At 37.4% G+C, this 26,389-nt stretch overlaps 1 protein-coding gene across 12 annotated transcripts in view; it reads right to left on the bottom strand.

Annotated features, from left to right (window-relative positions):
- Window positions 1-26,389, bottom strand: part of PMS1 (PMS1 homolog 1, mismatch repair system component) — a 124,703-nt gene that overhangs the window by 43,828 nt on the left and 54,486 nt on the right. The gene's annotated exons all lie outside the window — the stretch shown is intronic.

Raw genomic sequence — 26,389 nt, 5'->3', positions numbered from 1 at the left:
TACAAGATGACTAAGAATGTTCTTTTCCCAGAATTGTTGGAAGTTTTATTAAAATACCTACCATAGACAAGCATTCAGACCAGTGCCTGGCAAAAAAGACATTTTCATTAAATATTAATGCTCTCCCCTCCTCTAACCCTGAGCTACTTCTTCAGAGTATATTTAAAATTAAATTTTGACTCTAGTAAGGTATTAATATTTTATTGTGGGTAGCCAGCAATGCCATAGGATTTATAAATGTAAATAATCAACTGGGCATAAAAATTTGGAAAAAAATATGTTCTTCAAAATTATCTTTGCAATTACTTTTTCTGTAAAGACAATTCACAAAAACATAACTGAACTTTACAAACATAAAAGCTTGGATTTTTTTCATTGCATGTACATAACAGGTAGTATAAGAGAATCATGATCAGGTTTGAAATACTACAATTTCTTCAGTTAGCAAGGATCAATTATAATCAAATCCCTTAAGAAATCATCAATGCAGATACAAACAATTTACTCATTTATTAAATATTCACTTAACACCTCCTAAAACCTGAGGAAAATGTGTAAAGGGCCTAGGAGGGAACATCAACATCAACGATCAAGGGGCAGGCAGAAAAAGGAGTGGCCACAGAGGCTGCTGCAGGAGAGGGTAGTATACAGGATCAGAAAGTGTTTTAAGAAGAAAGAAGTAGTGCACAAGTCCAATGGCAAGAGATGAAGGTAAGAACAGAAATGTGACCAGTGGATTTAGTCATTAGGAGTGTGAGAGCAGTTCTATAGGAAGTAAACAGAGTCAGATTTCAGTCACTTGAATAGTGACTATAGGGAAGACATAAAAAAGTAAACCTAGACAGATGTTTTAGAAAGTTTAACTGTGAAGTACAATAGAGATAGGATAACAATTGGACATGACTATGTATCAAAAGAATGTCTTCATATGATACTCTTGAATAGGAGGCAATGACAAAAAAATGGGTATAGATGCAAGCAGGTTTGGAGAGTTGTTAGCTCGGAATTGAGAAAGTTTCCCTTTGTTCGCTTCTATTTTTTTGAAATGGAGAAAGAGAGGTCATTTCTTGGAAGTGAAAAGACAGTGCTTTAAAGATTTAAGGAGTATGGAGAAGGTTTGACAGACCTTTCAGGATACTGACAAAAGAAAGAGAATTCCCAGGTAGTATGAAAAGCCTATTTAAAAAAGGCTTCATAGCATGAAAAGCCTATTTTAAAAAAGGCTTCAGTTGTATATCTTTATCTCATTTACAAGAGTCCAGAAAAACAATACCTGTATCAAAAAAGTTTTCAGTGAACCATCAGGTAAAATTGAGTACCAAAATTCCTCTTCTGATTCCACATGTGTGAGGTTATAGTTTTTTAATGCAATCTTACTGAGATATATTCACAAATCATACCTTCCACCCAAAGTATACAATAAATGACTACAGTATCATCACATAGTCATGTACTCATCACCACAAATCAATTTTAGAATAGTTTCATTACCCCAAAGAGAGAAAAAAAAACAAAAAAGAAAACCCAAAACATCCCATATCTCCTTTCCCCTCCTGTTACTGACTCCTGGTATTAATGTGGTACATCTGTTACTGATGATGAAAGAATACTAAGATATTACTGTCAATTATACTCCATAGTTTACAATAGGTACATATTTTCCCATATACCATTCTATTATTGATTCCTTGCCAACAATGTATTTGTACTTTCAAAAAGATATATATTTATCTGTACTTTTAATCATAGTCATTACCCACCACAAGATTCACTGTGTTAAAGAGTCTCATGTTTCAACCTCCAGTTTTCGTTCCGGTGACATATATGGCTCTAAATGTCCATTTTCCATCACATCAGCCACAATTCAGCACTGTTAATTATACTTACCATAATGTACTACTGACACCTCTATCCATTTACAAACAATTAAGTTTGATCTAGTTAAAAATTCTGCACATATTAAAAGACTGCTCTCCATTCTCTAGTCTCATTCTATCTCCTGGTAACCTATATTCTAGATTTTATGTCCATGAGTTTACATATAATTAGTTCATATTAATGACATAATACAATATTTGTCCTTTCGTATCTGATCAATTTCACTTAGTACAATGTCCTCAATGTTCATTCATGCTGTTGAGTACTTTAGGACTTCAGTCCTTCTTACTGCTGAATAATATTCCATCGTGCATATATATATACCATATGTTATTTACCCATTTACGTGTTGATGGACACCTGGGTTGTTTCCATCTTTTGGCAATTGTGAATAATGCCATAATGAACATCTATGTACAAGTGTCTGTGTCTCTGCTTTCAGATCTTCTGGATATATACCAAGTAGTAGGACTGCCGAGTTGTAAGGGAACTCTGCACTCAGCTTTCTTAGGAACTGCCAAACCATCCTACACAGTGCTGTTCATTTTACATTCCTACCAGCAGTGAATAAGTGTTTCCATTTCTCTACATCTTCTCCCAACACTTGTACTTTTCTAGAGGCCATTTTAGTAGGTGTGAAATGATATCTCTATTTCGTGGTTTTCATTTGCATTTCCCTAATAGCTAGTGAAGCTAAGCATATTTTCAGCGATTTGTATTTTATCCTGGAAAAATATCCATTCATATATTTTGCTCATTCTTAAACTGAGTTGTTTGTCTTTTTATTATTGAGTTCCATGATTTCTTTATACATTCTGGATATCAAACTGTTACCAGATATGTGGTTTCCAAATATTTTCTCCCACTGAGTAGGTTGCCTTTTCACAAGGTACTTCTGACAAAGTCCTTTAAAGCACTGAAGTATTAGATTTTGCAGAGTTCCCATTTACATATTTTTTTTCTTTCATTGCTTGTGCTTTAGGTCTAAGGTCTAAGAAACTATTGCCTATAAACAGATCTTGAAGCTGTTCCCCTACATTTTCTTCCAGGAGTTTTATGATACTGGCTCTTATACTCAGGTCTTTGATTCATTTTCAATTTTATGTTTGCATACACTGTGAGAGAGGGGTCCTCTTTCATTCTTTACCATATGGATATCCACTTCTCCCAACACAATTAACTGAAGAAAATGTTCTTGGCAGCCTTGTCAAAAGTCAATTGACCAGAGAGTTCAGGGAATATGGCGGAATGGGAAGAGTTAGGTTTACCCCTGCTCTAAGGAACAGCTGGAAGGGGAATGGGATGGCAACTGTGACAGAAATTCGAGGGTAAACGTGACCTGGAGGGAGTCTTCTACATGACATGGTGAGGCCCTGGTTGCAAAGGCTGAAGAACTGAAATGCAGAGGCCTGGAGACTGTTCGCCTGTGCAAACAACCTTAAGTAATGTGTGCCTCTTGCCCCTTTCGAAACACAAGACCTGAGCCCTCAGGAGTGCACAGACAGCAAAACGGGGTAATGGAAGTAGGCCAAGCCACATTCCTTGAATGCACTGCCCTCACACATGTCGCCCCTGCCCCACGGTTCACCCCATGCCCCAAGCACCTGAACCCCATTACCCACCCCTACCCCTGTTGTACTCCCTACACACCCATCCCGACCCCACCCCCCAACCCACCCCCACACATCCCCGCCCCACACTCACACAACCAGGGGTGGGTATGTGCTCTCCCGTGCAGGCTCACAGTCTTACTCTGCTCCTCCCAAGACCCAAGCACCTATGCCCAATATCCCCTCCCTGTCCCCTGCAGGCAGTCGCCTGTGCATCCAGCCTGCAGGTGCTCATCTTCATAACCGGGCCACACCCACACCAGGCTCATATACTTGCTCAACCCTACCTTGCTGCCCCTGAGCTCTGCACATCTGTACATCAATATATGGCTCTCCCAGATTTGCACATGCACTTGTGCACCTCTGCCACGCCCCATAGCTCTGGGAAAGCACTGACCTACTCATCTGGGTCACACCCATCACCAGCCCATGCAGGCACAACCCCAGTCCGCAGCTCCTGAGCTCTGAGCATGTGCACACCAGGGCCCAGACACCTAGACCCACGCACATGCACAACCACCTCCTCCACACATATACATCTACATCTATAGTCAGATGATCTTCAACAAGGCCCCCAAATCCACTGAACTAGGATGAAACAGTCCTTTCAATGAATGGGCATAGGAGAACTGGATATCAATGGCCAAAAGAATGAAAGAGGACCTTACAGCTTATACAAAAATTAACTCAAAGTGGATCAAACACCTAAATATAAGAACTAGTAACATAAAGCTCCTAGAAGAAAATGTAGGGAAACAGCTTCAAGAGACCTAATAATAGAAGGTAGCTTCCTAAACTTTATACCCAAAGCACAAGCAACAAAAGAAAAATAGTAAATGGGAACTCCTCAAAATCAAATGCTTTTAATGTCGCAAAAGACTCAAAAAGGCGAAGAGGCAGCCAACTCAATGGGAGAAAATATTTGGAAATCACACATCAGATAAAGATTTGATATCCTGTTTATGTAAAGAAATCATACAACTCAATAACAAAAGAACAAACAACCCAATTACAAAATGGACTAAAATTATGAATAGGCATTTTTCTGAAGAGAAAATACAGATGCCTAAAAAGCACATGAAGAGATATTCATTCTCATTAGCTCTAAGGGAAATGCAAATCAAGACAACAATGAGATACCACTTCACATCTATAAAAATGGATTCTATTAAACAAACAGGAAACTACAAATGTTTCACTACAAATGAGAAGATGCGGAGTAATTGGGACACTTATGCACTGCTAGTGGGAATTTATTATGGTATAGCTGCTATGGAAGACAGTTTGGCGGTTCCTTAGGAAACTAAATATTGATCTGCCGTATGACCTGGCGATACCACTACCCGACATATACTCAGAAGAGTTGAAAGTAGTGACACAAACAGACACTTGTACACCAATGCTCATGGCAACATTATTCACAATTGCCAAAAGATGGAAACAATCCAAGTGCCCATCAAAAGACCAGTGGATTAACAAAATGTGGTATATACATATAATGGAATATTATGCAGTAGTGAGACGAGCCTGAAGTACATGACAAGATGGATAAGCCTTGAGGACATAATGCTGAGTGAAATAAGCCAGACACAACAGATAAATCCTGTATGATTCCACTTTTATGACCATGGTAAAGGTAAAATCTGAGGCTTATAATACAGAATAGGGGACCTAGAGATACATGGAAGCTAGAGATGGGTAAGTGGTTAGCTAATGTGGTTGAACTCAAATGTAAGGAAATAGATAGAAGTGAAGGCAGTTCACTAGCGGGTCTATAAGTAATATTACTATATTGAAGGTGAACATAACTGAAAAGTGATATACAGACCCATCTGTACCACCGATTAACACTACAAATATAAACAAGTTCTTACATGAACTACTTCAAAGGTATAGATCTTGTACAAGGAGTGTATAAGTCAAGGATATAGGGGGAACACTGCTATTGCATACTATAGCTATGTTTAACAGGAAAACATCAACAGTAGCCCAGCAACATCAGGGGTAAATAGTGGGGGCATGAGTTAAGGGGAGGTTTAGATTTTCTATTTGGTGAGGGTGTGTTTATTGGTTATTTTTCTCTTGGGAACAATCTAAAATTGAGAGTGTTGATGGACTATTGACTTTGGACATTATACATGATGCCTAATGAATGCAGGTGGCTAGAGGATAAACTGACTGAGAAGTAAACTGGTGAATGATGGTGTATACATATGATCAAATATTGTGCTGCTACAAAAAGAAAGGAAGATGTGAGACATGCAACATTGTGAATGAACCTGTGGAACATTTGGTGAGGCAAAATAAGCCAGAAACAAAAGAGCAATTATTGTATGGTCTCATTTACAAAATACTTTTAAGAAAACAGGGGCCTTGACTGTAAACTCTTATAGCAGTCACATTTAGTCCAGAACAGTAATTGTTATTTCTGATTTGAGAGGCTGTTTTATAAATGTATAATCTGGTATTTAGAGGTAAGAATGAAGTTGATCAGGTCAGGATTAAGGTAATTCAGAATACAAGATACGGAAGACATTGTCTATATTTTAGAACCTCATCTTCTCTCTGAGACCAAAGCAAGAAAGAACCTAAATTTTCTGTAGCACATAATCTAACTCAACCTGTCTGGATAGATCATTTAAACAATGCAAACACAGGGAGGCCAGAATAAGAATGAGAGCCTTTAATTCTCTATAGCTTAATGTAATGCCTGGATACATCCCAGAGTGTATTAAGCTGATAATAAAAAAGTATTGGCAAAATCCCATGAGAGACGGGAGACAAAAGATGGAACTATGATACTTTACCACCAGGGAAAACAAAGGTACTGTGCCAAACATTAGGGACACCCAAATCAACAGACCAAGTCTGTTCTTGAGGCTTCCTCTTGTGAAGCTTATGTATGTAGTGGAAAAGCTTAACCTACATATAGGTATGCTAAAGAGTCACCTCTGGAGGACTTCTTTTATTGTTCAGATATGGCCTTCTTTTCTCTAATCCCAACTCTGCAAGTGAAACTATTGACCTCTCCCCTACTTGGGACATGAAATCCAGGGATGAAAGTCTTCCTGGCAGCATGCGAGATGACTTCCAGGGATGAGCCTGGCCCTGTCCCCATAAACGATGCCATCCTGACCAAAAGGAGAAAAAGTATAACAAATAAGGTATCAGGTTCGATTTCTGGTGCCTCCCCCCACTCCTCCCCCCCCCAAAAGGTATCAGTGGCTAAGCGAGTTCAAATAGAGTCAAGAGGCTACTTTGGAGGTCACTCTTATGCAATCTTCAGTCAGACATTGCTACCTGCCACAACCTGCAACATCCCAACGAAAACCATTTCTGCCAATCCTAAAGAACACCTAGGGCATTATATATGATTTTACAAAGGTTCCATGCACTAGAGTAACTACAGAAACCTATAAACTCCAGATGGGTCCTTGGATCAGATAAGCCCTGAAATACAGAAAGCCCAGCCTCTTAAAAACACCAACTTGTTTCGTCCTCCATCCCATTTTATTGATAGCCCCTTCCAACATGAGAAAATTCGAATGGGCATAGCCCAAATACCATAAAGAGTGAGAGAAAGATTAAAGGTGATGGTGAAGTTACACAGAGAAGGTGGGGTTTAACAAATGAGTATGATCACTCAATCATTATATTGATATTTCTTTTAGTCTCCAGTATCTTAGAGTGCTAAAAATAAAGATCTAAACTTGAGTTGTAACATCCCCCCCACCCCACCCCCAAAAAATACAACTGACCATAGAGCTGAGGGTCTATTTCTGAACTCTCAATTAGATTCCATTGATCATTATGTCTATTGTTATGCTAGTACCATGCTGTTTTGACACTGTGGCTTTATATGTTTTAAAGTCAGGAAACATGAGTCCTTCCACTTTACTCTTCTTTTTCAAGTATTTTTGGCTATCCAAGGACTCTTAACCAAATACATTTGATAACTACCTTTTCCATTCTGCCAAGTAGACTGTTGGAATTTTTATTGGTATTGCACTGAATCTATACAGCAATTTGTGTAGACCTGATAACAACATTTAGCCTTCCAATCCATGAACACAGAATGTCTTTACCTTTATTTAGATCTTCTTTGATTTCTTTTAGTTATGGTTTATACTTTTCTGTGTATAGGCCATTTACATCCTTGGTTAAGTTTATTCCTGGATATTTGATTCTTTTAGTTGCTGTTGTAAATGGAAGTTTTTACTTGATTATCTCCTCGGATAGCTCATTACTGGCGTACAGAAGCATTACTGATTTTTGTATGTTGATCTTGTATCCCACTACTTTGCTGAACGTGTTTATTAGCTTTAGTACCTTCGTTGTAGTTTTTTCAGGACATTCTAAGTATGGGATCATGCCATCTGCCACAGAGAAAAGTTTTATTTCTTCCTTTCTGATTTGGATGCCTTTTATTTCTTTTTCTTTCCCAACTGCTCTAGCTGAAAGTTCTAGCACAATGTTGAATAACAATGGCGACAGTGGAGATGCTTGTCTTGTTCCCAATTTTAGAGAGAAAGCTTTCAGTTCCTCACAGCTCAATAAAATGTCAGCTGTGGGTTTTTTAAATATGCCCTTTATCAAGTTGAGGAAGTTTCCTTCTATTCCTACCTTCGAAGTGTTTTTAACAAGAAAAGATGCTGAGTTTTGTCAAATACCTTCTTCTGCATCAACTGAGATGATGTTTGTAAGAGATACAACTTAGATTCAAGGACACAATCAGACTGGAAGTCTAAGGATGGAAAAAGATATTCCACACTAGCTGTAACCAAAAGAAAGCAGGAATAGCTTTCCTAATACCAGACAAAATAGACTTTAAGTGAAAGGACATCATAAGAGACAAAGGGCACTACATATTAATAAAAGAGACAATTCACAAAGAAGAAATAGCAATCATAAATGTGTACGCTCCTCATCAATGAGCTCCAAAGTACATGAAGCAAACACTGGCAAAACTGAACAGAGCTATAAACATTACAAAATTAATAGTGGGAGACTTCAATATACCACTCTCTACTACAGACAGAACAACCAGACAGAGGATCAACAAGGAAACAGAGAACCTAAACAATGGGATAAATGAATTCGACTTAACAGACACAGATAGATCACTACACCACAGAACACCAGGATATACATTCTTCTCTAGGGCACATGGAACATTCTCCAGGATAGAGCATAGGCTAGGACACAAAGTAAGTCCTTTCAGATTTAATATCTGAAATTATCCTCAACACTTTCTCTAACCACAATGGAATAAAGCTGAAAATTAATAATTATCAAAGAACCAGAGCTTTTACAAATATATGGAGATTAAACAACCCACTTGTAAGGAATCAGTGGGTCAAAAAAGAAATTGCTGGAGAAATCAGTAAATACCTGGAATCAAATGATAATGAGAATAAAACATATCAGAACTTATGGGATGCAGCAAAGGCAGTACTGAGAGACAAATTTATTACCCTAAGGCCTATATTTAAAAAAAAAAGAATGGGCAAAAATCAAGAACTACACTGCTCACCTGGAGAAATTAGAAAAAAAACAGCACACTAACCCCAAAGCAAACAAAAGAAGAGAAATAACAAAAATTACAGCAGAAATAAACAAACAGGAGGACAAAAAGAAGGAATAAAAAAAACCAAAAGTAGTTTCTTTGAGAAAATCAATAAAATTGATGCACTCTAGCTAGACTGACAAAGGAAAAACAGAGACGCAAATAAACAAAATCAGAAGTGAAAAGGGATTCTTTAAAATGGACCCTGAAGAAACATGAAAAATTCTTAAGAGAATACTATGAACAACTGTGGAGAGCCGCCTCCCGGGTTGGGCCTAGTGGTCGCGCTGCAGCCTGCTCTAGAGTTCCCCCCGCCCATCGAGTGAGTCAAGATGGCGCCCGCATCCTGTTTCCGCGTATGACGTACGCGCCCATCAACCCTATCTTCCAATCACCTCTGTATACGTGGCACTAACCTATTGGGTTTGGGCACAGTATATAAGAGGTTACCCGGACAGGGTGGGTGGAGACGACCCGCAGGGAGCCGTACCTGACGGCCGCATAGAGGTTGTTCCCCCGCGGGGCATCTTGTCCCGCGCGGAACCTGAAACAGAGAATGCAAGCTTAACTCCAGTAAAGGTCTGTGCTTACAACTGCTACGTGTCTTGGATCTGTGTTTCTCACCAGCGCGGATTTGTCTGCGTCTCTCTGTCTCTCCTCATTGTCTCACCCGCCGGCCGGGGGCTTGACGCTGAGCGAGAAGTCGCGGACAAACAACTATATGCTAACAAATCAGACAATTTAGATGAAACAAACAGATTCCTACACACAAACAAACTACCTATGCTGAGTCGACAAGAAACAGAAGATCCCAACAAACCAATGACCAACAAAAAGATCCAATCAGTCATCAAAAATCTTCCCACAAAGAAAAGCTCAGGACCAAATGGCTTCACAGGGGAATTTTATCAAACATTCCAGAATGAACTAACACCAGTCCTGCTCAAACTCCACCAAAAAACTGAGGAAAAAAGAACACTACCTAATATGAAACTAACATCACTCTAATACCAAAACCAGATAAAGATTCTACAAAAAAGGAAAACTAGAGACCCATCTCCCTAATGACTGAATATTTTCAACAAAATACTAGCATATCAGATCGGCAACACATTAGAAAAATTATACATCAGTACCAAGTGGGGTTTATACAAGGAATACAAGGGTGGTTCAACACAAGAAAATCAAACAACAATATATAGCACATTAACAAACCAAGAAGCAAAAATCACATAATCACATTGATAGATGCTGAAAAGGCATTTGACAAAATTCAGCATCTTTTCTTGATAAAAACACTTCAAAATGTAGGGATCGAAGGAAACTTCCTCAATATCATAAAGGGCATATATGAAAAACCACAGGCAGTATCATACTTAACAGTGAGAGATTGAAAGTGTCTGCCATAAGACTGGGAAGGAGACAAGGATGCCCAATGTCACCACTATTATTCAACACTGTGCTAAATTTCCTAGCTGGAGCAATTAGACAGGAGGAAGAAATAAAAGGTATCCAAATAGGAAAGGAAAAAGTAAAACTTTCATTATTTGCAGATGACATGATCCTACACTTAGAAAATCCTGAGAAATCTACAACAAAACTACTTAAATAATAAACAAATTCAGTAAAGGTATAAGAATACAAGAATAATGTACAAAAATCAGTTATGCTTCTATACAGAAGCAGTGACCTATCTGAGGAGACGTTAAGGGAAAAAAATCCATTCACAATGACAACCAAAAGAATTAGGTATCTAGTAATAAGTCTAACCAGGTATGTTAAGGACTCATATACAGAAAACTATAAAACATTGCAAAAAGAAATTTAAAATGACTTAAATAGATGGAAAGATATTTCATGCTCATGGATAGGAAGGCTGAATGTCATTAAGATGTCAATTATACCCAAACTAATTGAAAGATTCAATGGAATACCAATGAAAATCCCAACAATCTAATTTGAAGACTTGGAAAAGCTAGTTATCAAATATAACAGTGAGAGATTGTAATATATATTTGGAAGGGACAGAAATCCCAAATAGCTAAAAATATCCTTTAAAAGAAGAATAAGGGTGGGCCGCGGTGGCTCAGCGGGCAAAGTGCTTGCCTGCTATGCCGGAGGACCTCGGTTCGATTCCCGGCCCCAGCCCATGTAACAAAAAACGGAAAAACAAAATACAATAAAACAAGAAAATGTTTAAAGATGTTTCCCTTTCTTCCTTCCTTCCTTCCTTCTATCCTTCCTTCCTTCTCTCTGTCTTTCCTTTAAAAAAAAAAAAAAAAAAAAAAAAAAGAAGAATAAAGCAGGAGGACTAACACTTTCTGACTTTAAAGCTTACTATAAATCCATACTGGTCAAAACAGCATAGTACTGTCACAAAGAAAGAAGTATCAACCAATGGAATCGAATTGAGAGTGCGGAAAAGACAATCAGTTTGATCAGATTGATCAGTTAACAATCTATGGGCAACTGATCTTTCATAAGGACCCAAAATCCACTGAACTGGGACTCTTTTTCAGTAAAGAGACATGGGAGATTGGATATCAGCAGCCAAAAAAATGAAAGAGGACCCCTACATTACACCATAAACAAAAATTACTTCAAAATGGATTAAAGACCTAAAAGTAAGAGGCAATACCATAAATTTTCTACAAGAAAATGCAGGGAAACATCCTCAAGATCCAGTAGTAATAGGAAGTAGCTTCTTAAACTTTACACCTAAAGCTCAAGCAGTGAAAGAAAAAAAAGATAAATGGGAACTCCTAAAGATCAAGAGCATCCTGCCTCAAAGGACTTTGTCAAAAAGGTGAAGTAGCCAACTCAATGAGAGAAAATATTTGGAAACCACATTTTGGATAGAGGCTTGATATCCTGTGTACATAAAGAAATTACACAGCTCAACAACAAAAGAACAAACAACCCAATTATAAGATGGGCAGAGGATATGAATAGATAGTTTTCTAAAGAACGAATACAGGGGGCTAAAAAGCATATGAAGAGATGCTCATTTTCATTAGCTATAAGGGAAATTAAAGAAACAGAAAACTACAAATGCTGGCGAGGACATGGAGTAATTGGTACACTTACTATTGGTGGCAATGTATAATGTTGTACAGCCACTGTGGAAAACAATTTGGTGATTCCTCAGAAAACTAAATATTGAGTTATCTTATGACCCGGCAATACCAAACTCAGTATATACCCAGAAAAGCTGAAAGCAGTGACATGAACAGACATTTGCACATTGATGTTCATAGCGGCACTATTCACAATTGCCAAAAAATGGAAACAATCCAAGGGTTCATGGACAGATGAGTGGATAAACAAAATGTGGTATATAAATATGATGGAATATTATGCAGCAGCAAGACAAAATGAGGTCCTGAACATATGACAACATAGATGAACCTTAATTTCATTCAGCATTATGTCCTTAATCAGACACAAAAGGATAGATACTGATTTGATTTCACATTTATAACTCTGGTAAAGTTAATCTCAGAGGTTACACTATAGAATTTAGCAGACATAGAGGTAAACAGAAGCTAGAGATGGGGGAATGGCTACCCGAAGAAGATGAACTTAAATACTAGGAAACAGATAGAAGTGATGATAACTAATTAGTGGGGTTATATGTAACATCACCATATTCAAAATAAATATGATTGAAAGGGGATGTATCCAACTGATTAAATCCACAATTATAAATAAGTTCTTGCACGAATTATTCAAAAGGTTCAATAGTGGGCAAAGAGTCAATAGCAGAAGGGTATGGGGGAAAATTAAAAGTGCATGCTATGGCTGATAGTTGACAGGTAGATATCAACAGTTGTCACAGCACTACCAGGGGAAATTAATTGGTGGGGGGGAGGGACAAGTGATAAGGGGTAGTTTTGATTTGATATTTGGTGATGCTGAGTTTGTCAGCTCTTTGTTGCTTGGGACCAATGAAAACTGTCTAAAATTAAGAGTGCTGCTATAAAGGCAAGTGAGGATACTATAAGATAGTTTGTTTTGAATATTATCATGAGGCCCAAAAGATGAAGGGAGCCAAAGGCTACAAGACTGAGAAGCATGATGAAATGTGATACATTTATATGGCTGAATATGGTGTGGCTACAAAAAGGACATCAAGAAGCACACAATGAACTGAATAAACCTTGGAGACAATGTATGGTGCAAAATAAGCCAGAAACAAAAGAATAAATATGCTAAGGTCTCTTTCAGAAAATACTTATAAGAAAACTGGACCCTAGATTGTAAGCCCTTACAGCAGCCACACTTAGTCTGATGCTTAGGAGTATTTCTAGATTATGAGACACTGAGCTGTACATGTATCAGCTGGTATTTCCCTGGAACTTTGAGCAACTCTAAGTTTAAATGAGTGGAAAACTCATTTAAATACCCAAATTCCTGGTATTCAGAAAGGAAACGAGGCCTTGCAATTTGGTATAGCTCAATGTAATACTTGGATATATCTCAGACTGTGGTGGGGGGAAATTAGAAAGTATTGATAAAGTCCCTTGAGGGCCAAAAGGGGAAAAAAAATATGGAACTACTCAACTTTCCCACCCTGGAAACCCCGTGTACCCTCTCACCCATTGGGGACTCCCAAGAAAACAGGCCAAACCCTTGATTTTGAGGCTTGTCATATGAAACTTAATTCTATGGTGGAAAACTAAGACTTATAACAAGGCCTAAGAGGTGCTTCCAGGAAACCTCTTTTGTTGTTCAGATATGGCCTTTCCCTCTCTAAGCTGAATTCTTCAAGGAAAATATTACCCTCCACCCTATGTGTAATGTGACATTCAGGAATGAAAGTTTCTCTGACAATGTGAGGTATGACTCCCAAGGACGATTCTGACACTGTCACTGTGGTATCCACAATACCTTCCTGACCAAAAGGGGGGAAAGAAGTATAATAAAATAAGGTATTAGTAGCCACTACTCACTAGAGAGAACAAATAGACTCAAGAGGCTCTCCTGGAGGCTACCCTTACATAAGCTTCAGTTGGATAGTGCTAACTGCCAAGGTTTGCTAACCCCCAACCAAAATCACTCCTGTTAATGCTTAAGAACATCTAGGGCTCAAACTGACACTGTATAAAAATTTCATGCAATATGTTTTCTTTCCTGGAACCTATAATTTCCAGAGGATTCCTAGGCCAGATAAATCCTGAAACCCAGAGAGACCAGCCTCTCCAGGATTATCAATTAATTATATCCCCCTATCCCTTAGCGTTGACACTCCTAGTCAACATGAAAACATCAGAACACACATTGCCTAAAAATCCCTATAGATTAGAGAAGGATCAAAGGAGAAGGAGGAAGTACAATAGACAAAATAGGATTTAATAAACAATTATGACTGCTGAATCACTATACTGATATGCCTGCTTGCCTTCAGTATTTTTGAGCACCTAGAAGGAAAAATATGAAATAGTACAATGCTTACACACAATGAACTCTGAAATCTGTTCTGTAACCACTAATTGAAGTATAAATTGAAAATTACTTTTTCATTCTTTTCCTTGTATATATGTCATATTTCACAATAAAAATGTTTTAAAAAAATAAAGCTATAATCTTTGTCCACTATTTTCCTTTAGGAAGTCTAAAGCCATCTTCGCTTTTCTTTCTTTCTTTTTTTTTTTTTGTTATTAATTAAAAAAGATTAACTAACAAAACATTTAGAAATCATTCCATTCTACATATACAATCAGTAATTCTTAACATCATCACATAGTTGCATATTCATCATTTCCTAGTACATTTGCATCGATTTATAAAACAGAAATAAAAAGACAACAGAAAAAGAAATAAAACGATAATAGAAAAAAAAACACTATACCTCACATGCAGCTTCATTCAATGTTTTAACATAATTACATTACAATTAGGTAGTATTGTACTGCCCATTTCTGAGTTTTTGTATCCAGTCCTGTTGCACAGTCTGTATCCCTTCAGCTCCAATTACCCATTATCTTACCCTATTTCTGTCTCCTGATGGTCTCTGCTACCAATGACATACTCCAAGTTCATTCTCTAATGTCGGTTCATATCAGTGGGACCATACAGTATTTGTCCTTTAGTTTTTGGCTAGTCTCACTCAGCATAATGTTCTCTAGGTCCATCCATGTTATTACATGCTTCATAAGTTTATTCTGTCTTAGAGCGGCATAATAATCCATCATATGTATATACCACAGTTTGTTTAGCCACTCTTCTGTTGATGGACATTTTGGTTGTTTCCATTTCTTTGCAATTGTAAATAATGCTGCTATAAACATTGGTGTGCAAATGTCCGTTTGTGTCTTTGCCCTTAAGTCCTCTGAGTAGTTACTTAGCAATGGTATTGCTGGGTCATATGGCAATTCCATATTCAGCTTTTTGAGGAACCGCCAAACTGCCTTCCACAGTGGTTGCACCATTTGACATTCCCACCAACAGAGGATAAGTGTGCCTCTTTCTCCACATCCTCTCCAGTACTTGTCATTTTCTGTTTTGTTGATAATGGCCATTCTGGTGGGTATGAGATGATATCTCATTGTGGTTTTGATTTGCATTTCTCTAATGGCCAGGGACATTGAGCATCTCTTCATGTGCCTTTTGGCCATTTGTATTTCCTCTTCTGAGAGGTGTCTGTCCAAGTCTTTTTCCCATTTTGTAATTGGGTTGGCTGTCTTTTTGTTGTTGAGTTGAACAATCTCTTTATAAATTCTGGATACTAGACCTTTATCTGATATATCGCTTCCAAATATTGTCTCCCATTGTGTAGGCTGTCTTTTTACTTGATGAAGTTCTTTGATGCACAAAAGTGTTTAATTTTGAGGAGCTCCCATTTAGTTCTTTCTTTCTTCAGTGCTCTTGCTTTAGGTGTAAGGTCCATAAAACTGCCTCCAGTTATAAGCTTCATAAGATATCTCCCTACATTTTCCTCTAACTGTTTTATGGTCTTAGACCTAATGTTTAGATCTTTGATCCATTTTGAGTTAACTTTTGTATAGGGTGTGGAATACAGTCCCTCTTTCATTCTTTTGCATAAGGATATCCAGTTCTCTAGGCACCATTTATTGAAGAGAATGTTCTGTCCCAGGTGAGTTGGCTTGACTGCCTTATCAAAGATCAAATGTCCATAGATGAGAGGGTCTATATCTGAGCACTCTATTCGATTCCATTGGTCAATATATCTATCTTTATGCCAGTACCATGCTGTTTTGACCACTGTGGCTTCATAATATGCCTTGAAGTCAGGCAGCGTGAAACCTCCAGCTTCGTTTTTTTACCTCAAGATACTTTTAGCAATTCGGGGCACCCTGCCCTTCCAGATAAATTTGCTTATTGGTTTTTCTATTTCTGAAAAATAAGTTGTTGGGATTTTGATTGGTATTGCGTTGAATCTGTAAATCAATTTAGGTAGAATTGATATCTTAACTATGTTTAGTCTTCCAATCCACAAACATGATATGCCCTTTCATCTATTTAGGTCTTCTGTGATTTCTTTTAACAGTTTCTTGTAGTTTTCTTTGTATAGGTCTTTTGTCTCTTTAGTTAAATTTATTCCTAGGTATTTTATTCTTTTAGTTGTAATTGTAAATGGAATTTGTTTCTTGATTTCCCCCTCAGCTTGTTCATTGCTAGTGTATAGAAACACTACAGATTTTTGAATGATCTTGTAACCTGCTACTTTGCTGTACTCGTTTATTAGCTCTAGTAGTTTTGCTGTGGATTTTTCAGGGTTTTTGATGTATAGTATCATATCATCTGCAAACAGTGATAGTTTTACTTCTTCCTTTCCAATTTTGATGCCTTGTATTTGTTTTTCGTGTCTAATTGCTCTGGCTAGAACTTCCAACACGATGTTGAATAACAGTAGTGATAATGGACATCCTTGTCTTGTTCCTGATCTTAGGGGGAAAGTTTTCAATTTTTTCCCATTGAGGATGATATTAGCTGTGGGTTTTTCATATATTCCCTTTATCATTTTAAGGAAGTTCCCTTGTATTTCTATCCTTTGAAGTGTTTTCAACAAGAAAGGATGTTGAATCTTGTCAAATGCCTTCTCTGCATCAATTGAGATGATCATGTGATTTTTCTGCTTTGATTTGTTGATATGGTGTTATTACATTAATTGATTTTCTTATGTTGAACCATCCTTGCATACCTGGGATGAATCATGATGTATAACCCTTTTAATGTGTAGCTGGATTCGGTTTGCTAGAATTTTGTTGAGGATTTTTGCATCTATATTCATTAGAGAGATTGGTCTGTAGTTTTCTTTTATTGTAATATCTTTGCCTGGTTTTGGTGTGAGGGTGATGTTGGCTTCATAGAATGAAGTAGGTAGCTTTCCCTCCACTTCAATTTTTTTGAAGAGTTTGAGCAGGGTTGGTACTAATTTTTTCTGGAATGTTTGGTAGAATTCACATGTGAAGCCATCTGGTCCTGGACTTTTCTTTTTAGGAAACTTTTGAATGACTGATTCAATTTCTTTACTTGTGATTGGTTTGTTGAGGTCATCTATTTCTTCTTGAGTCAAAATTGGTTGTTCATGCCTTTCTAGGAACCTGTCCATTTCATCTACATTGTTGTATTTGTTAGCACAAAGTTGTTCATAGTATCCTGTTATTACCTCCTTTATTTCTGTGAGTTCAGTGGTTATGTCTCCTCTTCCATTTCTGATCTTATTTATTTGCGTCCTCTCTCTTCTTCTTTTTGTCAATCTTGCTAAGGGCCCATCAATCTTATTGATTTTCTCACAGAACCAACTTCTGGTCTTATTCATTTTCTCTATTGTTTTCATGTTCTCAATTTCATTTATTTCTGCTCTAATCTTTGTTATTTCTTTCCTTTTGCTTGCTTTGGGGTTAGTTTGCCATTCTTTCTCCAGTTCTTCCAAGTGGACAGTTAATTCCTGAATTTTTGCCCTTTCTTCTTTTTTGATATAGGCATTTAGGGCAATAAATTTCCCTCTTAGCACTGCTTTTGCTGCGTTCCACAGGTTTTGATATGTTGTGTTTTCATTTTCATTCGCCTCGAGATATTTACTAATTTCTCTTGTAATTTCTTCCTTGACCCACTTGTTGTTTAAGAGTGTGTTGTTGAGCCTCCACGTATTTGTGAATTTTCTGGCACTCTGCCTATTATTGATTTCCAACTTCATTCCTTTATGATCTGAGAAAGTGTTGTGTATGATTTCAATCTTTTTAAATTCGTTGAGACTTGCTTTGTGACCCAGCATATGGTCTATCTTTGAGAATGATCCATGAGCACTTGAGAAAAAGGTGTATCCTGCTGTTGTGGGGTGTAATGTCTTATAAATGTCTGTTAAGTCTAGCTCATTTATCGTAATATTCAAATTCTCTGTTTCTTTATTGATCCTCTGTCTAGATGTTCTGTCCATTGATGAGTGGGGAATTGAAGTCTCCAAGTATTATGGTAGATGTGTCTATTTCCCTTTTCAGTATTTGCAGTGTATTCCTCACGTATTTTGGGGCATTCTGATTCGGTGCATAAATATTTATGATTGTTATGTCTTCATGTTGAATTGTTCCTTTTATTAGTAGATAGTATCCTTCTTTGTCTCTTTTAACTGTTTTACATTTGAAGTCTAATTTGTTGGATATTAGTATAGCCACTCCTGCTCTTTTCTGGTTGTTATTTGCATGAAATATCTTTTCCCAACCTTTCACTTTCAACCTATGTTCATCTTTGGGTTTAAGATGTGTTTTCTGTAGACAGCATATAGAAGGATCCTGTTTTTTAATCCATTCTGCCAGTCTATGTCTTTTGATTGGGGAATTCAGTCCATTAACATTTAGTGTTATTACTGTTTGGGTAATACTTTCCTCTACCATTTTGCCTTTTGTATTATACATATCATATCTAATTTTCCTTCTTTCTACACTCTTCTCCACACCTCTCTCTTCTGTCTTTTCGTATCTGTCTCTAGTGCTCCCTTTAGTATTTCTTGCACAGCTGGTCTCTTGGTCACAAATTCTCTCAGTGACTTTCTGTCTGAAAATGTTTTAATTTCTCCCTCATTTTTGAAGGACAGTTTTGCTGGATATAGAATTCTTGGTTGGCAGTTTTTCTCTTAGTAATTTGAATATATCATCCCACTGTCTTCTTGCCTCCATGGTTTCTGCTGAGAAATCAACACATAGTCTTATTGGGTTTCCCTTGTATGTGATGCATTGCTTTTCTCTTGCTGCTTTCAAGATCCTCTCTTACTCTCTGACCTCTGACATTCTAACTAGTAAGTGTCTTGGAGAACGCCTATTTGGATCTATTCTCTTTGGGGTGCGCTGCACTTCTTGGATCTGTAATTTTAGGTCTTTCATAAGAGTTGGGAAATTTTCAGTGATAATTTCTTCCATTAGTTTTTCTCCTCCTTTTCCCTTCTCTTCTCCTTCTGGGACACCCACAACACGTATATTTGTGCGGTTCACATTGTCCTTGAGTTCCCTGATACCCTGTTCAAATTTTTCCATTCTTTTCCCTATAGTTTCTGTTTCTTTTTGGATTTCAGATGTTCCATCCTCCAGTTCACTAATTCTAACCTCTGTCTCTTGAAATCTACCATTGTAGGTTTCCATCGTTTTTTTTCATCTCTTCTACTGTATCTTTCATTCCCATAAGTTCTGTGATTTGTTTTTTCAGACTTTCCATTTCTTCTTTTTGTTCATTCCTTCCCTTCTTCATGTCCTCCCTCAATTTATTGATTTGGATTTTGAAGAGGTTTTCCATTTCTGTTCGTATATTCAGAATTTGTTGTCTCAGCTCCTGTATCTCATTGGAACTACTGGTTTGTTCCTTTGATTGGGCCATATCTTCAATTTTCCTGGTGTGATTTGTTATTTTTTGCTGGCGTCTGGACATTCAATTACCCTAATTAGTTTGTTCTGGAGATCGCTTTCACTTATCTTACCTAGGGTTTTCTTGCTAGATGAGTTTGTTATCTATCTGTTCATTGACCTTCAGTTCAGCTTTTTCTGGGCCTCTAGCTTAAGTTTTGTTTAACAGAGGGTAAATTTTCATTTCTTATTTTCTTGTTTCTTGTCCTGCTTGTAAGGTGCCTTTTCCCTCCCTACCCTTAGGAGGGTCTACATAGGTATTACAGACTCTACCCGGGTTTTCCCGGACTAAGCTGGCCTCCTTTCGGGGGGAAGGAATCACCTGCGTCAGTTTTCCCTGACTGTGAGACCCAGCAGGTTTAAAGACTTTCCTGTGAAGTCTCTGGACTCTGTTTTTCTTATCCTGCCCAGTATGTGGCACTTGTCTGTCTGCAGGTCCCACCAGCATAATATGTTGTGGCTCCTTTAACTTTGGGAGGCTCTCCCTGCTGGGGGTCTGGTGGAGATAGAGGAAAGGTTGTAGGCTGGTTTTAATGGCTTCATATTGCGAAGCCCTGGGATCTGAATTTCTTGAAAGAGGGACTCCACCTGAGTTGCGCCTCACCCCTCCCATGGGGAAGGCCCAGGTGGCAGACAGCCCCGAAAGCAGCCTGCTTCTGCGTTTGGGGCAGTTGCAGCCTGTGCAATCCCGGCGCTGAGTCCAGAGGCAACCAAGCCACCGCAGAAGGCTCCGTTTCATCCCCTTTCCTCTCTTTCAGTAAGCCCAACAGGCGAACTCCGCCCCAATCAGTTTCGCCTGAACTGGGGGCCCACCCCTAGTAGTCAGAATTTGTCCATCAATGCCACCACTGGTGTTTGGTTGGATTCAGTCCCTGCTACTGTTGGAGACGCTTTCCTTTCCCTCCGGGAAGCCGCCTGTGGGGGAGGGGCGCCGGCTGCCACGGCTTGGGGAAGCGCGCGCTGCTCAGGAAACTCAACGCTGAGGAGACTCGCAGCCGGTCCAGCTGGTCCAGACTGGGGTACGCTGTGTGTCTGGTTTCTGCCATGGTTCCGGGAGCTGTTCTGTACTTTTTCTGGTCACTTAGTAGTTGCTCTGGAGGACGAACTAAAACGCACGTACCTTACCAAGCCGCCATCTTGTCCCCCCCCTTTCTTTCTTTTTAATGTAACTATTTCACTGAGATATAGTTCAGATTCCAGATAATTAACTCTGGAATACTAAGTTAACTAACATACTCATTAATTCTGCTATTATGGCTGCTGTTTAAAGCCAAGTAGCAGCTGATGATTAAAGGGGCAATACTCAAAATAACAGAAACTAGATGAGGTTCTAAATAATCTGCAACTATTATGATAAATTTATACCATAATATACCAATATATTTGATATATTAACAGAGTTATGCAATAATCACTACAATCTAATCTAGAACATTTTCATTAGTTCAAAAAGAAACTTCATACTCATTAGCAGTCACTCTATATCTCCCTGCACTAACACTACGAAATCACAAATCTACTTCCTGTTCCTATAAATGTGCCTATTTGGGGTATTATAAAATATGTGGTCTTTTGTGACTGGCATTTTTCACTTAGCATAGTGTTTTCAAAGTACAGGCATGCTATAGGATGTATTGGTACTTCATTCCATTTTATGGCCAAGTAATATTCCACTGTATGGATATATATTTGATTTACCTCTTCACCAACTGATGTGTATTTGAGTTGTATCCACCTTTTGGCTATTACGAATAACAGTGCTATGAAACTCTGTGTAAAAGTTTTTATGTACACATAATGTTTTTATTTCTCTTGGGTATACACCCAGGAGTGGAATTGCTGGGTCATATGATAACTCTATGTTTAACCTTTTGAGAAAGTGTCAGACTGTAATCTTTGCTTCTCTTTTGTGTATATGTGTACATATGTCTGTGTATATATGTGTTTAAGCCTCTAAAAGCACAAAGAAGTTTTAGCTTCTGCTATTATGGCTGCTGTTTAAAGCCAAGGAGCAGCTGATGATTAAAGGGGCAATACTCAAAATAACAGAAACTAGATGAGGTTCTAAATAATCTGCAACTATTATGATAAATGTCCCCTGCTTCATAGTTTCCATAACATACTTATAAGGAGTAGTTGAGCATAAACACTTATTCACAAAAAGTTTATCACTCTAAAGATATAGCAACTCTCTGATATTGGCATATACTCTAGTTTGCTAGCTGCCAGAATGCAATATATCAGAAATGGAATGGCTTTTAAAAAGGGGAATTTAATAAGTTGCTAATTTACAGTTCTTAGGCTATGAAACTGTCCAAATTAAAACAAATCTATAGAAATGTTCAATCTAAGGCATCTAGGGAAAGATACCTTGGTTCAAGAAGGCTGATGGCATTTAGACTTTCTCAGCTGGAAGGGCACATGGCGAACATAGTGACATCTGCTAGCTTTCTCTGCAGGCCTCTTGCTTCATGAAGCTCCCAAGGAGGCATTTTCCTTCTTCATCTCCAAAGGTCACTGGCTGGTGGTCACTGTGGTTCTCTTGTCCTTCTTTTGTGGTTCTGTGGCTCTCTCCTTGTTCTTAAAAAGGGAACTCTCTCCAAAATGACTCCTCTTTTATAGGATTCCAGTAAACTAATCAAGACCCACGTAGAATGGGTGGAAACATGTTAAGTTTAATATCCAGAATTGATTGAGTCACATCTCGATGGCGATAACCTAATCAAATTCCCAACTTATAGTACTAAATAGGGATAGAAGAAACCATTGCTTCCACAAGATTAATTAGGATTAAAACATGGCTTTTCGAGGATACATAAATCCTTTTAAACCACCACAGCATATATTTTAAAATAAAGAAGTCAAGAAAATATTCCAAGAAAAGTAATGCTTTAAAATTACTCCACTGGATATAGCTTTGAAGCCTGTGACATTATCAATAGTGTAATCATCACTGTTTATTTTAGTTTACATTAAAATGATGCCTCAAGTACAGATAGAAAAAAAATCTTAGCTATTGATAAATGCAGGGATGTTATTTCACTATCTGACCTGTTGAATAGATAGTATACAGAATTGTAAAAAAATCACTTGAGGAAATGGGTTTCTGTAAAAGCTAGGAAACTTGATACCTATTAAAAGTGGACATTTTTTTTTTAAGTTAATACTGCTAATACTTTGAAAGTATTATTTCACACAAGGCAATTCCTGTATCAGATCAAGGAGGCTCATTTAGGAGCATTTTCTAAACTAGTTTCAGTTGAGCTAACAAGTAATATAAAGTGGACTGCCAATAAATTAAATCTTCACTATAACTTAGGCATTTCAGATTCATTTTCATGAAAGGATTCATTATTAAACAACTAAATAAAATGCACCAATTAAAAACTGAAAGATCTAGCAGAAACTGAATTTTAAATCATATTTTTCTATAGGAAATTGTTTTTTGTTTCCTCACTATTTAATCAATTCTACATTATTTGCAAATATATTTTCTTTCTATTCCTGAAATTTTTTTATAATTTGCCCTGGGCTGAAAGCTGAACATATGCTAAAAATATACACACATACCCCCATATGTTTCTATCTAGGTCAAACAAAACTGGAGCATCTGGATGTGCCAAGTAAGAATCTGACTCTAGTCAGTACGATGACAGTGCAAAAACACTTTAATCAAAAATATATTATTACATGTGCACCATCTTAGGTTTGATTGAAGTTAGCCAAACATAGATTGCCCCTATCTCAACTAGTACTTCACTGACATATACTATTTGAAGGAGACTAAGTTAGACATGAATACTTAGTATTTAATTATTCAATTTCAAATTGTGAATGCAATTTGTGATAAATGGGGAAAAACAGGATCTATACAGATGAAGCATAATTTAAAAATGCAATGCTAAGTCTATGTGAGCCATGACAACTCCTAAAATGTGAAATAAGGAATATATGCTATTAGTTCAAAATGCAGTACAAACCCTTCATGCAAACTATACACCCAGAGATACGTAAGTTCACACTGTATTTCTTGCAAGTCAGAAGTTTTAACTACTTCCAAGGTCTTACACAGTTAATATAGCTGTATCCATATTTATTGCTATCTACTCCTGGATATCTACTTGTACTGACTCTGGCTAAGAAAAGGGCAGGACCACAAACACAATATAAGCAAGAGGCAATTTTTCCCAAACTGGCAATCCAACAACAATATTAGCTATACCAACTTATCTATGGAAACAATAAAAAAAGGTCCTACTCAGAAATACAGAATGAGGATTAAACAACATGGCTTTCTGGGGTACACAACAGTTTCAAAATAGTACAGGAGTTAAGCAGGTAAGAGACAAAGATGAGAGTAACTTTTTCATTCTACCATTTCATATTTTTAGTTTCTGAACCTTGTAGAGGTATGATTTATCTAAAAAATAATAATTTAAATACCTAAAATTCATCTCTGCAGATCTTTCAAAGGGAACTTGTAGATACTCCTTTCTTTTCAATTTCTAAAAACAAGAAAGATCATTTCCAATTGGTAATCAACTCCTACCTGTATCAGAAGTGTTTTTCTTGTCCAGACCCTCTTCTCTAAGTCCTATGAAACTACCTGAACTATTGAATCACCTTCCTCAGTTACACAAGACTACACATAATATGGTTCATCCTCCAACTGTCATGAGAATCATCTTAGTTTCCTACTGAAACTCCTCATTTGGCTCCCTTCTGGCCACTTGGCAAAAAGTCCCATTTTCAAGTATGGCACGTAGGATCTCAGATTCTGGTTCCAAGCAACCTCTCTAGCCTAATCTACTTTTCTTACCAGCATTCTCTGCCCTCTGATTACTTGACCTTGAGCATGCTGTTCTCCCTGCATTGAATGCCTTTGTCTGCCTAGTCTTTTTAAAGACGCAGTCCTAAAGCTATGTGGTTGTTTGGAGTTGTACATACCCTAGAAAAACGTGTTCTTAAACTTAATCCATTCCTATGAGGTTCATAGGACCTTTTGTTGAGGTTATTTCAGTTAAGGTGTGGCCCAGGATGGGCCTTAATCCTATTACTGGAGACCTTTATAAGCAGAATGAACCTCAGACAGATAGTGAGAAAACCACTGTAAACAAAAAGCTGAAAGTCAATGGAACCTAGAAGAAAAAGAAGAGGCCCTCACGTGAATTGTCACTTGACAGAGCCCAGGACCAGAACAGTGGTAGCAAGCCCCAGAATGCCAAACTTCAGGAAGAAAACATAGCCTTGATGATACCTTGAGTTGGCCTTTTTCCAGATATCAAACATGTGAACTAATAAATGCCCATTGTTTACACTGACCCATTGTATGGTATTTGCTTGAGCAGCCCAGGAAACTAAAACAGGCCACCTCCTCTGAAAAACCCCTTTGAACCTAACCAGAGTTTAATAATATTCATATCAACAACAATAAATGCAGTTAACAATTACTGAGTGCTTTTAAGAAAGGTACTGTGCTAAGAATGCTTTATCTATTTTATTTTAAAAACCCACCCCATAAGCTATGTACTATTCCATTTTACAGATGAAATAATTGAAGCCTAGACAGATAAGATGGTTGGTTAGTAACTTGGAGGATCAGAATTTCATCCTGCTCATCTAACTCCAGTGTATATTTTCTTAATTGTTAAATAAGTCTTTCCTAAAAATGAAGAGATTTTGGGGGTTAGTTAAAAGTCCTATAATTTTCATCAAAAAAATTCCTTGAAGTAGATTTTAGGTACTTTCTAATTGTAGCAGTTTAAAAAGTTTAACTAGAAATTATTCTGATCCTATATATTTTTAAAAGACAAGTCTCCAAATAGAATTCCATATGTGTGGATTTTTGGGGGGAGGTGTGGGGGTTGGGATGTTGTAGTCATATTTTTTAAAAAAGAATCTCATAATCACTTAGCCCTTATAAACAAGGTCTAATGTAAAAGTATTAGCTGATATATTTAAGAGATACTTAATTACCTAACTGAAAGCAAATATGGCTTCTTAATTATCTAATTATGTTTAATGAATATAATTAATTAATAATAGAAAACAAATTTCATTTCTCATATTAGCTTCAAGCTTTAAAGCAAATATAGCTCATTGCCAAATCTATGGAAATGTCCTTGAAACTATATGATGAGAAGCAAATCAATCAATATTAAATTTTACAGAGAAGAGGAAGAAAAGGAAGCTAAACCATGTTTTCAGATCTTGGAGATAAATTTTATAACCATCTGGTTTAGTTAGTAAGCTTGGGTATGCGATACACCAGAAACAAATGGATTTTAAAAAGGAGAATTTATTAAGTTGCAAGTTTACAGTTCTAAGGCCAAGAAAATATTCAAATTAAGGCAACACTATAAAAATGCCCAAATTAAGGCACATAAGGAAAGACACCTTGATTCAAGAAGGCTGATGATGTTCAGCCTTGACTGAGTCACATCTCCAGGGAGATGATCTAATCAAAGCTTCAAACATAC

This window comes from Tamandua tetradactyla, chromosome 3, assembly GCF_023851605.1.
Source record: "Tamandua tetradactyla isolate mTamTet1 chromosome 3, mTamTet1.pri, whole genome shotgun sequence".
NCBI classification, from domain to species: domain Eukaryota; kingdom Metazoa; phylum Chordata; class Mammalia; order Pilosa; family Myrmecophagidae; genus Tamandua; species Tamandua tetradactyla.
The sequence above is the reverse complement of the archived record's forward strand: the minus strand, read 5'-3'. Positions and strand labels throughout refer to the sequence as shown.